We start from the raw sequence: 18,433 nt of genomic DNA, 5'->3' as shown, positions 1-18,433 counted from the left end.
GATTAGGGATTAAAAGGGAGAACTTTTACAATGTTTACTTATTGGACTTATTGGCGGACCCTCTGAAAGCTCTCGGGGGTGCCCAGACTCCACGTGGAGAACCGCTGCTCTGGGGGAATATCCAGGGCGGCTTCCTTTCACCTTTCCGGAAGGCATCCTCGAGGGACCCACCTGCTCTCTGCTCCTTTCATTTGCCTTCCCGGCCGGCATTTTCAGCCCTGCCCCGGCCACCGAGGCCAGCGCCGAGGCCGGAGAAGAAGGAACGGGACCCCCCCCCCCCCACCACCACCACCACCAGCCCTCCCCCGAAGTTACAGCGACGGGCTCCCCGCGTCCCCTCTCGCCGCTAAGCGGCTCCTTCCCTTCCGAAGAGGGCGCGCGCGCGCGCGCGCGGGGGTCGAGCCTGGTGGCGGGTTCGGATGCTGCGGCTCTTTTTTCCCAAGCTGCACCGCGGCGGCGGCGGCGGCGCTGCTCTCTGGCTCGGCCCGTCGCTGTCACCGCCAGGAAGAGGCTGCGGCGGCTGCGCTTTCCCGACCGGCCTGGTGCCCGCCAGCCGCCGCAGCTTGCAGGAAGAAGCCACCGCTTCTGCAGTCGCCGCCGCCGCCGCCGCCATCATGGTGCCCGGGGCTGCAGCCCCGCTGGCGGCTTGGGGGCTCTGAGCCCCCTCGTCGCCGCCTCCTCCTCGTCGCCGGTTGTGTCGCCGCCGCCGCCCTTCTCGCCGCCGTTTTGGGCCGCCGGTAAGGAGCCCCGAGCGAGGCGGGAGCCGGAGCGCGAGGCGGGCCCGGGGTTTGGAGGGGCGGGCGCCTCTCTGCCCGCCGGTGGGGCCTCGGTGGCCCTCGGTGGCGGGCGGGCTCAGCCGCTTTGGGGCCGAGTGCGCGAGAAGCGGGTTTCGCTAAGGACTCCGGGATCTGCCTGCTTGGCACCCGGCTTGTCCGGGGCCTGCAGTTGCAGAAAGTGAAGTGTCTCCCGGGCCTGGGCAGCCCCAGCAGGCCTCGCCGGAGCTCTCCCGTTGCTTCCTCGGCGCTTTGGTGAGGCGGGCAAAGGCGAGGAAAGAGACCCAAACAAAGGAAGGGGCTCCGGGGCTGGGCTGCCAGGCAGGTCTCCTCTGCTAAGGCTTCCCACCCTACTTTCTTCCTTCAGCCCAGGGGGGGCCTTCTTGGCAACGGGGTGGGGGGAAGGACCCTTTCAGACAAAGGCGACTTGTAGGGCCGGTCCACCTCTCTAGGTAGGAAAACACTCCCGTCCGCTTTGGCCAAAAGACGATTTCTTCCCCTGGTTCCCTGGCTCCGGTTTGGAAAGTTAGGACTGCGAGAAGGTTGGCAGGTTGCCCTTCGAAGGCTTGACACTAATACAATCCTCGCTATCCAGAATGACCCCGATCGTAACCCCGTTTGAATGCAAAGATTGACAACCTGGTCAAGCCCCAACTCTAGCTGCTTCCTGTTTAGCCAAGGAGTGTTCCCTCGGATCTTGGATACAGGCTGATCAACAACATAACAAGACAAAGGGATGGACAGATTATATTATATTTTTTAAAAAAAACAACACGAAGAAATTGCAACTTGCCTAATCCGTAGAATCCGTGCTCGGATGGGTTTGGACCTATTCTGAATTTTTTTATTTTGAGAAAAGATGAGTGAGCTCCCCTGCAGAAATAGTCCCTTTTTGAAAAAAAAGTGATTTTAGATTCAGAATAGCTTGAAAATAAATAATTCAGGAATAGCAGTATCTGACTTCTTTTTGTTGTTTAGGAGGAATTCTAATTTCTTTGGAGACAGAGCCTCAGAAACATCGACTGAGGCTGCATGCCTATGCACATGTGCATGGGAATCAAATATGCTTAATCTCAGTGGCAATTATTTTTTTAATAAATGTTCATTGGGGTACAAAAAGGGTGATAGATCCAGAAATAAATTCGTTCCCATAATTGCCATTTTTTGTCTTTTTTCCCTTGTATTATCAAATGACATTCCGTTTCACGATTATATTATGAAAGTAGGAAGCACTGACAATAACTGAGCCCATTTACTTGGCAATTTTACTTTTGGGATGGCTTAAAGAGTTCTGTAATTTATTTTTAATTTTATTTATAGATGAAGATGTTAAAATGCTTGGGAGCTTACTTATGAGTAGAAATGCCCGATTCTAAAAGTAGTTAGCTAAGATGTAATACTCTATTCATAATTGTTTGTATTATCTATTTACATGTAGAATTGAAAATTCTTGAAAAAAACTTGCCACAATTCATATGTTTAAGATCACCTAAAACTTAGGAGCATTTCTGATAAGTGCTAGTCCCCCTGGAAGTGCATATAAAAATATTTCAGTGCAGGATATTGGAATTTGTTAATCATATTTTTCAGGAAATGTTTATCAGCAGTATAGCTACTTGTTAAATCATGTGTAAAAATCTTCATAGGAGAACATTTTCAGTGGCATCAAGTTTCCCATTTACCCACATGGGAATAATCTGAAAAATGTCTCCAAAATGAATTGTGATAATGACAAAACTCATTCATTATCAAAATATTTGCTTTCCATGAAAGGTACTTGTAGACTAGATAGGAGCATTCAGATTCAACTTAAGTAGAGACATTCCTAAATATCACTAATGACTCCTAAATCTCATAATAGTTCTGGTTTACCTATACTATTGAATAATTATTCTATTCCATATGTTAACTCTGGCAACATTCTGATATTGGAATAAAGATAATTCCAGACTGATAGCTATCAACTCTAATAACCAAACAAACTAAATTTCATCTTTTCTTGATTTTTTTTGTATTAAGGAAAGAAAAGGAAATGAATATTACAGCAGAAGATGTTATTTCTAGATATCAGAAAATATCCTTTTTATATATAATTTTTACTAAAAATTACAATTAAAAAGAAACTAACAAATCAAAAATAAAAGAATAAAAGAAAAAATAGAAAGTGCAGAAAAGAAAAAAAGAGTAGAAAGAAAATAAATACGATCATAGTAAAGAAAAAAATATATGCAAAGAAATCATTTTTCCCTTCAACATAAGTATAAACAATTTTAGTAACTTGTCATTTTTTAAAAATTACAACAAAATATCTCTTCTTCTCATATTCTACTACTTCTCCATAAACAGATCCTTAAAGCCTCATCGTTCAGTCCTGATTAGCAAAAGTCTTAATTACCAGAGACAACAACGTATCTATTTTAACCTTGATCAAATAAACCAACTTTATATTCCTTACTTTTAACAACACTGATTTTAATCCATTCAAATAATGTCTTAGAACTTGATTTTTCTTTTCATTCTTTATTCCTTTTCGCAAGATTCTTCACAGCTTTAACAAGTCAGTTTTATAAATCAGATATTGGAAAGTTATCCAGGACGCTCTTTTGATTTGTATTTCTACATCCCTTTTAACTATTATGACATGCTCTGTTTTCACTTGTATGTCCAGTATGGCATCTTTTCCATATCATTCTTATAGCCTGTCATTTTTTTAATCTACTTTCATATCAGTCTCAGCTTTGTCCAGTAAAATGTGTTCCTTTTCCATCACATGTTTAAATACAGTCTGTCTATAGCAGACATGTCAAACTTGTGATGTCACGTGACGTATTGGAGCTTTTTTTCCCATTGACGGCAATGTGGTGGGTGCGGTTTCCTTGTGACACGTCCGGCCCGCAGGCCAGCAGTTTGACACCCCTGATCTATAGAGACAGACACTCTTAAAATTCACTTCTAGAATCATTGTTCAAAAATATCCTTCAATATTTCCAATGTTAAAATATTGTATTTGCAAGTCAAATTTAAATGTTCTCCTTTAATTATATTCTTTAGTTACTTCTAGTTCCCTCTAGTGTCCAACCTTCAAAGTTCCATATCAATTTTTTAAAAAAGAATTCAAAATGAAAGCATTATAATTAACCCCAAAATCTTTATTTCAAATTCATGTGTTGTCACTTTCCAAAATCAAAGTCCTAATCGCCCTTTAGCTGCATTTCAAATACGTTTTTGAAGATCTTAAACTTGTATTTAGGTTTATCTCACCAAGACTTGAAGGAAACTCACCTGGTGCTGTAAAACTTGTTGATCCAAAAGTTCCTAATAGCTGAAAAGCAGTTAATAAGCAATTCCTGAAAGCGATTAGAAAAGGAAGTATGTGAACTCAAGTGTCCTTTGAAAAGAGAAGATGGTTTCCCCTTATCTCCCAGAGCTCTGGCCCTCTGGAGATCTTTGTCTTACGGTCTTTTCATGAGGAACAACTGTCTGGAACATCTGTAGGTGATCTCAAGTCCTTTCCTTCTCTGGAGAGGTATTACAAAGAGTCATCTACTTATACTTAGTGGACCTGCTTTTACTGTCACCATTTCTTCTCTCAAAGTCTGACATGCAATTTTATAATAGAAATCTTACATGAAAGTACCTTGTGCATGTAAATTGTAAGACATAAAGAGGGGGGGGGAAGTTCAGGTTACAAGCTAGGGTACTCTTAAATAAAGTTTCGAAATACTTTAGAAAAGTATGTAAATGTCAACTCTATATTTAATTTTGAGACTTAGTGACACTATTTGGTGAGTTCGGTCATATTTGTCTGATTTTGATGTAATATATACTGTTGACCCCACTTAAATGTGTAAATAATGGTTTATAGATTATTTTACTTCTCTACTTCCCATTTTACCAGTGATTAAAAATAGTTTTGATTGTGCAAAATGAGTCAGTTGTATTTAATTGAGTGAAACATGTGATCTGCAACATGTATGAAAATGAAATATAATTTATGCTGAGCTTATTTTTGTGCATATCTAATTGATAAAGTTGGGGTTTGTTGCTACACATAAAAAGTTGAATCTGATTGTAGATGGCATTTATCTATATGTTTAGGGTAGTCATATTTTCATGATTATCTTTAAAAGTTAAATTTACATTATTTTTTAAATTGATTTAAGCAATTTAAGCTGAGCTACCTAGAGGCTTTATAGTTTGAATAAAACTTCATGCTCTGTTGGATTTTACTCTTAATTACTAGTTATTTTTGCAAATAAGTAGATACTGAAGCATCAGTAATGGTTCTGGGAAATTTTCTTTTTCAGACTGCAATGTTGAAAATGTTACCATTGTTTCTTGGAGAGAAACTGGCTTTACTTCTGTGCTACTTCTGTGGATTTCTTTGAGACTAGCAGATCAGTAACTTTGGGTTAGGTTGATCTCTTTATATTGACATAGCTTTCCAAAGGGTTAAGGTTGTGACTTTTGTGGAAGTCTACCATATTTATTTGAAAAAGTAATGGTTGCATGGTTTCATGGTTTCTTTTAAATGTATCTTGCCTTCTCTTTCTCTCTGATGGAAGATGGAAGTTAGATTCTTTCATATCTTTCATTCTTTAAATTTCCTTGAACTCAGCTTCTGGTGATTTAATTAACACATCCATATAAATTTTGTGGTGGAATTATGGGAAAGGTTTACTAGTAATGGGAAATACAATTTCAGAATATTTCATTAGTACTTAAAATTCACAAATAACGATTGCTCTGAGAATGTATGTCCTTTTAATTGCATTGACCTCACTAGAATAGATTATATCAGAGTCCCCCAATCTTTCCAGCTTGGCGGCCCAGAGGGGAAGGGAGGAAGCAAGGAAATGAGTGCCTGCGTGGCCCATGCTCATGCACACGCAAATGGGCGGGCGCACGACAGTGGTGCTAGTGTGCACATATGGAAGTGGGCCACGTACACCCGTGCTGGCGCCCGTGCACATGCACAAACAGGCTGTTGGAGCCTGTGCAAATGGGCTGCTGGTGCCCGTGTGTATGTGCAAACAGGCCGCTGGGCCTGTGTGACACTGGTAGCGGTGCTAGTGCATCCTCACATGCACAAACGGAGCCATTAGCACCCACACAGTGGTGCTACCACAAATTGGGGCTCGTCAGCTATTCCCACGGCCCAGTGGCCAACAGGCTGCAGCCTGGCACTACCAGGCCGTGGACATAGGTTGGGGAATCCTTGGATTATATAATGGTAAAGGGACATCCTTGCAGTAAAAAAAAGTACTCTTATAATTTTACAATTATATCCTTTTCATCAGATGAAATAAAATGTCATATTGTTATGCCTTTGCCCCCCTTCATTCAAGCTACATCGTGCTTGAATGAAGGGGGGCAAGTAATCAAGGTCACACTTTGGATCTGGTCTTCTTGTCAAGACCACACCAACATCATTTGAAGATGGTGGAGATTTCCATCGCTCCCTTTCATGGTCAGATTACTTTCTCATCATCATAAGAATGTTTTTTGAAGTGCACCCTACATCCAGGAGATGGAACTTAAAGTATTAAATCTGTCCATCCGAAACACCTAATAGAGTCAGGGGGTTGTAGAGAAAACTTGGGGCTGTTCCTAAAGGTTTGGTGCAAGGCCTGGTCAAAGTCTCAGTCACCGCTTTGCATGACACTGTGACAGGGGCTTTGGATTTTATCATGCCTCTCCCCTCCCCTTGGTCACCCCTCGGCTTTCAAAGGAGCTTACTAAAATGAAGCATAGTAAGGGATGCCTAGAGCACTGTTGGAGGTAACGTGAAGTGAATCTGACCAGAGTCTAGAGCAGGGGTGTCAAACTGGCAGCCCATGGGCTGGATGCGTCACGTGCAGGCCACGCCCACCCTGGCTCCCCAAAGGCCAAAAACATTGTGATACATCATGTGACATGATGGAGTTTGACACCTGTGGTCTAGAGCTTCTCCCAAGGCTACCTCAGGGTGGTAAAGCCATGAGAGTATTTTTACTTTTGGTCTTTATGGTTTTTCAGATGGCCACGTGCTGACTCTGTTTTAGCTCCCTTCTGGGGAAGTCAGGTCTAGAGATTCACTTACAGGCCATGGAAAGGAATATGCTATAATTATGTTATGTTATGTTATAATACTAATTATTACACTAATGCTAATGCTATACTGTACTATACTGTACTATACTATACTGTACTATACTATACTATACTATACTATACTATACTATACTATACTATACTATACTATACTATACTATTACATTTATAATACAATAGATAATATCTCCATGAATGAAGGCGAATATACATGTCCCGGGATAATATTGCAGGATTCAATCTCGCTAGAAAGAAGTTCTCTGAAGATGAGGCTCCAGTATGAGCCCAAAAGCTTGGAAGACAAAACTTGTGGTCCTGGTGACCAACCTAGATTGGATCCTGCAAAATATTATATCATATCATATATTAAAAATTATATATAATAACCTTGAAGGGGATTCAGAAGCTTTTGGTGGGGTGCAAAATGTGGTGGTATGGGCAGTTTTGGGTGCCAATTCTTTGGCATGTGTGACATTTCTCCTCTGAGTTGCATTGGCTACCTGTATATTTCCGGGTTCCGTTCAGGGTTTCCCTTTAAAACTCTTCATGACTTGTGGGCAGGTTACTGATGGGGCTGTCTTTACCTAATAGTATCTCCCCATCCAGTTAGATCTGGCAGGAGAGGCATTCTTTGGATCCTAACCATGAGGCAGTACCATCTGGCAGGACGTTTGAAGAGAGCCTCTGTTATGGCACCCGCACTCTAGAATATCACCCCTCTGAAGATCAGACTCACCCTGATTGTATGGGTGATCCTGTTTCTTGTTTATACTGACTGGGGGAATACTTTTACAGACTGCTGGTACTTTAGAAAAACTTGTGCTTGTTTTTTTTTAAACTTGGGGCAGTGTCTGCCACCTAATAAGTAAGATGAGCAATTAGAGAGGCCTTTTAACCTTGGCTCCATGTTCTTGAAAGGAATTTCACACCCCAACAAAGTTTGAAAAGACAACAGGACTCAAGAAAACCAGCAGACCTCTCACAAATCCATCACTGCACATCAGATGAGCACAATTTCCCCCTTACTTTAACTCTTGTGAATTTCTAGCTCATAGAGCAAGCAAAGGGTGACGGTCTAAGAATCAGCCCAAATATTTTGTTCACCTTGACCCTTTTCTGGTCTCCATTCTGCAGCCTCTTTGGCCCTTAACCCTGGCCTGGATTCAGGGCGAACTGCAGTAGAATGACTGACTGAACGTTCCTCCCTTAGTCTCTTAAGGAAGACATTTTACAGCTCCACCACCACAACTAGCAAGGTGGACAATTTGGGCTATTTAAAACTACTCATCTCCTGTTCAATGACTTTTGGTGGCCTTGTTTCCCAGCAGGTGCTAAGGGTTATGTTTCTTATTGTTATACCTGTTATGCCAGACCTCTAGTTGGTATATTGGATTTTGTTCCCTTTCCACAGGGATCTTGAGGTACAGTTTCCCTGGACATTATTACCAATCTACCATATGTCAAGAAACTTGACTGCTGTCTTTTTCCCCCAAGTTTGACCTGATTTCAAAAATGGTGTGTTTCGTTCCTTATCATGACCTTTCCTTGCCCCCAGAGCTGTTTATTCATATTTTTTGCATGAAGGCATGCTGTGTGATCTGATTTCTGACAGATATTTTCAATTCACAATCTACTTCAAAAGTTATTAAGCTTTCTTTTTCTTCTCCCTATCGCCCCCCCAATAATGTGATGAGAAAATTGAAAGAATGGTACCTTACCCAATAATGTTTTTCTTTCTGAACGATCAACAAAAGAATTGGAATGATCTTTTTGCATATAGCTAAGCTCACCTACAAAAGCTCAGTTAATTATTTGTATTTTTACCATTCTAGAACTTGCATGGTTATCACCCGTGTCTGTTGCCTGACACTTGCGCACCTTATCCCTTTTCTGAGGTTTTTAACTTCCACCAGAAACTCCAAGCAGTATAATAGGCATTTCTTCAAAGGGCACATGAATCTTATCAGGTCTTCTTATAACGTACCACTGATTGACATCCAGAAGGCTGTCTCATGCTATTGAAGATTGTATCTGGTTTTCCGTCAGACTCCTTTCTTTTATTAGACATTTTATTGCAGTTGAATAAATCAACCTGGATACCCCACACTTTCACTGTAGGAGACACTTGGAAACAGACAGATCCAGGGAAGCCATGGAAGATTACTGCGTAGCCTCCTTTCCACAATCGTTCCATTTGCAGCATTTATGCAAGGAAGAAGGTAGAACGAAAGGAAATGGACCTTCCTCTTCTGTCAGGTTCTCCTGGATGGGATTTTGGGGCGGGGGGCGCAGGCAGAGGGACTTTTTCAGTTTTAACCAAAACTTAAATGGAAGCAGTGGAAGACTACAGGCTCATCATCTATGAAAAGGAAGAGAAAGAGGAGGAGGAGGAGGAAATGGAAGGAAGATGGTGAGGGCAAATTTTGGCAAGATCAGAGGCAAATAGTCTGAGATCACACAGATACTTTAGAGCAGAGGTCCCCGATCTTTTGGGCACCAGGGACCTGTTCTGTAGAGAGAGGTTTTTCTGCGGACCGGAGTGTGCGTGGTTTTCGTGTGCTGCCTGCATCCCATGGATGGGGCTTTCTTTGCTTGTTTGTGCAGACCAGTTGCTGGCATGCTCCGGCCCAGTACTGGTCCACGGCCCGGGGGTTGGAGACCCCTGCTTTAGAGTAACAAGAGTCAAGGAGCCACCCCCCCAAGGTATTCCACTGCAGGGCTGGAAGAAATGATGCAGAAGCGAACTCTGCTTCTGCATAAGTAGGACTTCCATATGTGGACAATTGTTGTCCATAACAATGTTGGGACTTATTTTTAATGGGTTAGTTCTTAGAGTAAGCATAATAATCAGAGAGCTGCATCCTTCAATCACTGTCGGTAAGGCTTGGGAAAATCTGACACTTCAGCAAAATGGCATGGAAATACCCAACCTGCTGAAACATTAAACAGCATGTTAAGCAGATCCCTTCATTGTATACTTCAGCAATTCATCATCATTTATACTGCTCCTTTTATTTAAAGAAGGAATGGCTGCCATCTCAAAATATTTACTCTAGGCAGCACACAGAGGATTAAAACACACCTTTCCCCCCCATGGTTTACAAAACAAATATCCAGCATTAATATGGATCTAACATTTTTCCACTTCCAAGCAGTAAAGGTAAGAGCTAGATAAATAACCACAGGTTAGGGTTAGTCGTCTTGCCAGAATGCAGTAGGAACAATGAGGCCCTGGCGGTCTAAATTGTACAGTCTCTCACCATCACTGCCTTTGAGAATTGTTGACCCTCACTCTTATCTTTTGGATCTTCTGAGGAGGCAAGAAAGCAGACTCTGGTGAGAGGTGGGAGTAAGAAGGAGATTAGGAGCTCAGGGTCCTGTTTGTACTAGGATAAATCACAGCCCCCTTTCTTTTTCATAATCTCATCTTGAACACTGCCAGCGCACTTTATATCCTCCCTTTGAATTCCAGTTCTATGGATTAAATCTTTCCCTTTGGTTACAGGCCCATCTTTTTACCCTTTTCTGTAAACAAAAATAGTCCATGTTTTTGAAATCTTTACTTTTGGCTTGAAAAGGCTTCTCTCCTCCACCCCCCAACCCCCCTCATAATCCCTGAATGTCTTTTGCTATTACTTTATATCTTATTAACCTTTTGAAGTTATGGTTCCCAGATTTAAGATAAATTAATGGTTATGTAATAACCCGATTCATTTTTGTACACATGAGAAGTACATTCCTTGTTCACCTCATAGGCAGCATGAAAGAGACCGAAACATCGATAATGTGAGAGCTTGTTACCAGTAGGTAATAGAATTTGGGAGAAACAGCTGCATTATCACACGCTATAAAGGTAATTTAGAGGTGGGAGATAATTGCCTAATCAAAAGTGAAACCATTCATTATCATCCTGAAGATGAACTAGTTTGGTTCATAATCAGAAGCCAAAGTGCTTTTAGAACGGTTAATGCCTTATGACATGCACAAACCCCCCAACCCAACTGAATGATGAGATCCTTTCTTTTCATTGCTTAGGCAGCCAGGTTTCCCAATTACTGTTTACGTGTTTTAAAGGTGGTGTTCATAACTTTTATATAAGGATAAAGTATACTATTAGCAACTGTGTGGGAGAAATCCAGTTATTCTTAAAATAGCAAATGAGCTTACAGAGACATTAGTATTTTCTAAAACAGCCATAGATAAAAAATTATTCTCAGGCATCCACTCCATCTGTAGTCTGTTGGCTCTTATCCAGCAAAGAAAGTTTAATAAAATGTCTACTTTACCATTTTTAAAAAAACTTCTGTAACACTTTTCGCTGTGTCTTCCTTTGGTTGTTACCAGAATAGAAAAATTACACTCTCATCCAAATAAAGGCTCATCCTAAATTTCTGGGCAACAATGTCTGTTCTTTTATGTCCTGTTCTCTCCGTCCTATTCTGGATATCAGATCTTATGTGAGGGAAGTTATCAATATGTGTACCACAAAGCGAACAGATCTAGATGGATTCTTTCTGTTATTTTCTAAATATTTAAAGAATAGGCCTTACCATACCTCTTGGTTTTTCTGAACAGTGATCTCATAGGTAGTTTGTAAACATTTTTGGTCTTTATTTAGATAATTAATGACTGGTCACCTAGCAGCCGCTTGAAGTTATGACAGACCCCCCCCAAAGGAAAAAAAAAGCTACTTAAGATCCTGTTTCAAAGTTACGGCTGCTGCAGTGTCCCTCAGTCATTCGCTTTTACAACTGACCACAGGGATGCTATAACATCACCCCATCTCTCTCCCTCCATTGCGCTCCCTGAGTCCCCAGAGGCCTTAAGCCTAGCCTAGGTCTGTGTTAGGCCTCCCAGGGTCTTCCCATCCCTTGAGGCTCTCCATTTAAGGAGCCACACTTAATGTCATCTGGGGACTGGGGCATGTTGCATTATGATCGTAGGTGGAGAACTACCTGTGTTAAAAGCCTATATCTTTGAAATGGGTTGTCTTCTGTGTTTCAGTATAATTGCTTATGCTGTCTCGTGAGGATGATTCTGGCTCCCCATCAGCATTTGTTCTAGAAAATATAAATAATTCAATCCCTTCTTTACATTTCCACTAGTAAGCTTTCATTGTTTTGGTTAATTTGAAGTGAAGTTAGCATATTGAGCATAATGGATTGCTCAGTTAGCCTTAAAAACTGTTGTTAGTTTCTTCTGAATCACTGCAACTTTTAAAAGATACCTTTAGACTATCTTATCTGGCACACATTCCATTCAGTTTTTGATGGGACAGGACTCAATTCCGCTTTCTCCTTGAGAACTGCAGAAATCTGCCTAACTTCAAACAGACCTAGGCATTGGGTCAAGATATACTGGGAGTTGGTAGAGGACAGGAAGGCCTGCAGGAACGTTGTCCATAGGGTCGCGATGGGTCGGACACGACTTCGCAGCTAACAACAACAACAATACTGGGAGTTGTCAGAAATATCAATATTTCTGTTTCACAGATTTAAATTTTGTTTTTATGGAATTATATATGATAGTAACAATTCCTTTCTTTCTTTCTTAAAATTTCAAGTATGTTATTATTTGTCCAGTTTAGAATTATACGAGCAGATTTTCTTTGGCTAATTGATATTCTTAGCATCTGTAATTTTTCGACAATGCCAACCACTCATAATATTTAGCAGAGGTAGTAAAACATCTATTGTAGCTCTAGATTTCTTTCCTTTTATTCTCTACTTTTTTATAGAAGATTCTTGAGACTTTCAAAACAGATGGGAGAATGTAAAGTTTTCAGAGGAGTAAATGGAGCCTATTCCACTGAAGGGATACTAGATATGCAAATACTCATAATATACCAACATACAATTGTCTATATCAAGTAATACTTAGATGACTTTGGTTTACCTTGAAAAAGCAAATGTTGCTTGGATGGGGAGCGATCAGGAAATCCCCAGGATGTAGTCTATAATGGGAAAAACAATTCCAGAGATAAAAGTAGGAAATTGTAAGCCGCTTCCACAAAGTTTAATATGATTAAGAATTAATTATTCCCTCCTTGATATTTCAACTGAAAAAAGATCAGTTGAACTTTTCATAGTAGAGGCCAATAATTAAATTTATGAATCTCAGTGACAGATGATGAAAATATTAAAAGTTGTGCAACATTTACCTGAACCTGTTGTTTTCATGTTTTCTTTGTGTAGCTAATAGCTTTTATTAAATCATGTAAAGCAGGGGTGTCAAACTCAATTTCATTGAGGGCCGCATCAGCATTGCGATTGCCCTCAAGGGGCCGGGTGGGTATGGCCAGGGTGGGTGTGGCCTACTGGGTGGGTGTGGCCAGACTGTGTATGGCCTACTGGGTGGGCGTGGCCAGCTCTACATCGTTCGCATCAAGGGGGCGGCAGAAGGAGGGTCTCTGGGCCAGGGCCAAGGCAGTGGGGGCCATTCCCTCACTGTTTCCAGGATGGCTTCGCAGGCCACATGAAACCACTTTGTGGGCTGCATCTGGCCCCCGGGCCTTGTGTTTGACATCTCTGATGTAAAGCTTCTTGTGCATATAGCAGTGGTGGTCATCAGAGAAGCAGGGTTTAGAATTTTCCAAGCGTTTGAGCCAAAATGCAGGCAGCTCTTGATTTCTTTGCAAAGAAATGAGTAAATCAGCTTTTATCATCCATCCTCCATATATTTTGGCAGACAGATTTAAAAAGAATTGGGACTATTGTATACAAATATACAGATTCCTCATTTATTGTATGGCCACAATAAATGAGGAATTTGTATATTTGTCTCATATCTGCTAAATTTTACCAATACCCAAGGAAGATGAATATAATTTTGAGAGTAGGAAGAACTCTATGTTTAAAAGTTGCCCTTTTTTTAATCAAGGTACGTACTAGCTCACTGGAGTTTATATGCCCTTAATGTGTGAATAATATATGCATATTCTATTAGCTTGTTTTGCGAACAGTTTCTCTTATAGGTACAATTTAGTCTTTGCCTGCCTTGTTTCACTATCCAGATATTTTTGAAATTTCAGCTACTATTTCTTTAAAGCTGCACTGCTTGTTGAAAAATAACGCTGTTAAATATAGTTTTCCTTTTCTTGCCATGTAAACCTAAGATGTGCCTGACCTATCAGGACCATCACTGAAAATATTTTTGGGAACCATAGTTACCATTGGCTTGTCTTCTCTGATATGTGTAATAAAAGATATTTTAAAAAGTATTTAGTTCTCTTTGCATGGATCAAAATATTATCTATCTATATCTGTCTGTCTGTCTATCTATCTATACGGTATCTATCTATCTATCTATCATCTATCTATCTATCTATCTATCCATCTATCTATCTATCATCTATCTATCTATCGTAGGGAAATCCACACATGCTAGACACAATACAGTCCTGACAGCCTAGATTGCTAGTTCATTCTTTTGGTAGTTGTGCATCTATCCTTGGTGCACCATGAGGAGTGAACTACAGTATCTATACATCAATTAACTAGTGGCACAGCTTCTGGGCACAGCTTCTGGGCGCCTCTGCTGGTCTCACCTTGCCTTGTATTGCAATGCCTCCCATCTAGACAGGTCCAGCTCTGGCTTCTTCTCTCTAAACACACGAATGCAGCTAGGTTTTTTCCCCACCAAAGTGGTACCCATTTATCTACTTGCAATATTGCAAGCTTTCGAACAGCTGAGTGGGCAGGAACTAGGGACTGAGTGATGGGAGCTCACTCCATCTCATGGAGCCAGGCTCAAAGCACCAAAGTGCAGACCATTTCTGGCCAGAAGTTCCAGTATCATTAAACCTCTGTGCCACCACATCCCAACATTATTCTTGCTATATTTATTTATTGTAAGTGGAACATATTACAGCAAGGGGCCCCAAACCCAGTCCATGGTCCCTTGCCGGGCCTCAGCCTGTTCAGACCCGAACTGTGGAAGTGGCAGGTGAGCGTGCACGCTTGCTTGTGAAGCTGCATTTGTGAAAGTGCATGCATGCGCGTGAAACCATCCTCTCCCGCCCCGCCACCGCCACTTCCGCCAGTCCACCGATCTAGAAAAATTGGAGAACACTATAGCATTATTTGTTGGAATTTAATTTGGTGAATATATGTTGATATCTAAATCTTTCAAAGAAAGAATATTATTTTTCTTCAATTCCATATTTTATGTGTTCCTGACTTGATTGTTTCTTAGTATCTTGATTCTCAGTTGATCAGATAGGCAACTGTAATATAGATCTTTTGTGGCACAGCTGAGCCCATTGTGTGAAAAGTGGGAGGAGGTCTCAACTCTTCTCCAGAAATCCTCTGAATTTACAAACTGACCCACCTTGGTGTAGTTGCGTTATTTGAGTACCTGACCAGTAAGTAGCAGAGAAATAACAATAATAATAATAACTGAACTTTTGACTGGTGCTATTCAAAATCAGATATTCAAGCAGGTACTATTCAAATCATTTAGAAAACAATAAGTGTTACCAACTAACCCAAGGGTAGGCAACCTTGGCTCTTTTATGACTCGTGGACTTCAACTCCCAGAATTCCTGAGCCAGCCATGCTGAGGGGAAAGGGAGAGGTTTCCAAGCTGAGCCATGCTGGTTCAGGAATCCTGGGAGTTGAAGTCCACGAGTCATAAAAGAGCCAAGGTTGCCTACTCCTGAACTAAACAGAAAGGAAATAGACAAAACACAAAGGATATTAAAGACAAGCTTCTAATAAACTGCTTTTAGAAAATAGAAGGAGAAATGAGCATGTTGCTTGGCTAAGGTGTTTGACTGGATTTCAAAGTGCTTGGAAATGACTGAAGTGAATCACAAATTTTTTTTAAAAACCCAATGCACTTGTGGGAAATATAGCTGACAATCAGTTGTGAATAAATCAGCCAAGTTAACTGTAATAATATGTGGGAAAGACCTTGGGTGATGGGGCAAAGAGATGCTGTCTAGGGAAGTGTCAGATAAGAGAGAGCATAACCCATAGCTGCATAGTGGGCTGAGCAAGAATTTCAAAGGGATCCTTGCTAATTTCTGTAAAGGTGATGGCGAGAGAATATTACTTTCAGACTTGCAAAATTCTGTTAATATAGCTTTGCAATAAAATAGAATTAGTTTTATCTGGTTGTGTTTCCTGTCTGGTCTACTTGTTAAGGCTGGCCTCATGACGAGTAAAATTCTCTCATCTGACCATTGTCTAGGTAGCATCACTTCATCGTGCCTCCTAAGATTTTTCCCATATACCATTACATTAACATCAGAATAATATTTCAGGAATACTCCTCTTACTATTGGTAGCACTGTTGAGTTTCCTGTTAATAATTTTGACTAAACTGTGGACTGGATATCTGACCCTGAAACTTCAATTCAGCTTCTGCACCTCCTATATATGGTTTACTTGAAACTCCAGTAATGCTTAAAAGTTTGTGAACCTCTTTAAATTTTCAATGTTTCTGAATAAATGTGACCTAAAATGTGATTTTTTTACCCATTCAAGTCCTAAAACCAGTTACAAAGAGAACCCAATTAAATGAGTCTGAAACATTCTATTTATTGAGAAAAATGATCCAATGCTAATATATACATGGGTGTTCACAAAGTACTACTGTATATAGAAAGTACTACTGTATATAGAAAGTCAACATTAAAAATCAAATCACAACTTCATACAATCAAAATTATAGCAATGACATTGTCATATATGTTCAGCTAAATAAATATGTGTCCCTAATAGTAAACCAAGAAAAAAAGGTTAAGAATGATAGACTGAAATATTAGGTGGAGTAGTATTAAACAAGTGGAGGTCAAACCACTCTAACTAAGGTATATATAAGGGTAAGGAGAGTCCAAGCTTAATGACAAAAATGCTCTTAAAGGCATTATGACCTGGGTTATCTTACTTTTTGATATTCTGCTGGAATTGTAAAGCAGACGCAAACTGAGGTAGAAGCATTAGATTGAAATTTTGATCATAGACTGCGCATTGCATCCCTATAGTGAGATTGATACACCATATGTGCCCTTTAATGAAAGCAGACATGCAAATGTAGGAAACAATTGGAAAGAAAAAGATTTCTGGCTGAATACTTTAAGAGTAGCCAAGAAGAGAAGCTAAATGACCTAACAAAGGAAGGTATACAGTACTGAAAAGCAATGAAACCAAGCATGTATACTAGAATGAGCAGCTGGTGATGCAAATGCAGAATTGGCAAAATAAGCCATTAGTTTAACATCATTCAAGGGAAGTTAGTAAATGAAAATACATGGCAATGGTTTCAAAAAGGCACATTAAAGAAGGAAACGGAAGAGCTTATTTTAGTGGCTCAAGAACTGTCACAATATATAAATGTAATTAAAGGTAAAAACTGAGAAAACCTGTCAGTTATGCAAATAACAGGAGGAACACCTGGTATGTGAATGTGAGAGGATTGCACTGACTATTTAAAACAGAGGTCTTCAAACTCGGCCCTTTTATGACTCATGGACTTCAACTCCCAGAATTTCTCAGCCAGGCATGGCTGAGGAATTCTGGGAGTTGAAGTCCATGAGTCATAAAAGGGCTGAGTTTGAAGACCCCTGATTTAAAAGATACAGTAAAGTGGTGTTATTGGAATCTTGGTAAGAATTACATCTTACCAGCAACCCAATCACAATATTGACGAAGAACAGAAAGGTTAGGATCCCATGGGACCTACACATACAAACCAATAAGGATTTAGTCCATAATAAGCCAGTTATGACTTACCGTAGTTATAAAGAAACAAGTGTGGATAATTGACAGCACAGTAGCTGGCAATAGAAGGGTCAAAGAGAAAGAAGAAGCAGAGAAATATCAAGAGATAGCAAGCAAATGTGGAAAAGGAATTTGCAGTGATGCCAGTAGTGGTTGGTGTGCTAGGTACCATACTAAAAGATCTGGAAAAGTACTTGAACACGATAAGAATGAACAGGATCCAAGCAGAACTAGCTAGCAGACTGAACACAGACAACACTGAGAAACAACCAAAGCATACTCTATGAGCATTTTTAAAAATATACTGTATGGATGGGCAGTTGTACATCATCAAATTATAGCAGTAGCTTAGGAATGGTATATTAAAAGTCAAAATAGAGGAGTGTTTTGTTATTGGGGCACCAGATGGAGTACCACAAAGACTTAGAAATTGGATTAGCTAAATTTGGAACAATTTAAAATAGCCCAATTGCAAATAGTGGAGCTGTGGAGTTCAGAAATAATTACGTGCTACCTACGCAATTCCCAGGTTTATGGGTAGAGCTCAAATGAAGAACACACTTGACCAACATTAGCCACGACATATGATTAGTGATATTGGAATTATAACAACAGTAATTAAATCTCTAGATCATAGCCCTGTAACCTTTGGAGTGTATGACCGGGTAAATCTATCCCCTCTTTTGAGAGTTGGATAAGAATACCCAATCTACAATTTAAAAAATCAATTTTATTAAAAATAAGTGAAAGGAAAATGTAAACCTTTAATAGGGACGCGGTGGCTCAGTGGGTTAGGACACTGAGCTTGTCGATCAGAAGGTCGGCAGTTTGGTGGATCAAATC

At 40.5% G+C, this 18,433-nt stretch overlaps 2 protein-coding genes across 3 annotated transcripts in view; one reads left to right on the top strand and one right to left on the bottom strand.

Moving 5' to 3' along the window:
- LOC308668250 (uncharacterized protein) overlaps window positions 1–18,433 on the bottom strand; it is a 281,434-nt gene that overhangs the window by 188,450 nt on the left and 74,551 nt on the right. The gene's annotated exons all lie outside the window — the stretch shown is intronic.
- ZNF148 (zinc finger protein 148) overlaps window positions 467–18,433 on the top strand; it is a 47,484-nt gene continuing 29,517 nt past the window's right edge. For both annotated transcript variants that reach the window (XM_081336912.1, XM_081336911.1), the window contains exon 1: window positions 467–737. The gene's annotated coding sequence lies outside the window, so the exon portion shown is untranslated. The remainder of the gene's footprint in view (window positions 738–18,433) is intronic.

This window comes from Vipera berus (genome assembly GCF_964194415.1).
Source record: "Vipera berus genome assembly, chromosome: 1".
Taxonomy (NCBI): Eukaryota; Metazoa; Chordata; class Lepidosauria; order Squamata; family Viperidae; genus Vipera; species Vipera berus.
The sequence above is the reverse complement of the archived record's forward strand: the minus strand, read 5'-3'. Positions and strand labels throughout refer to the sequence as shown.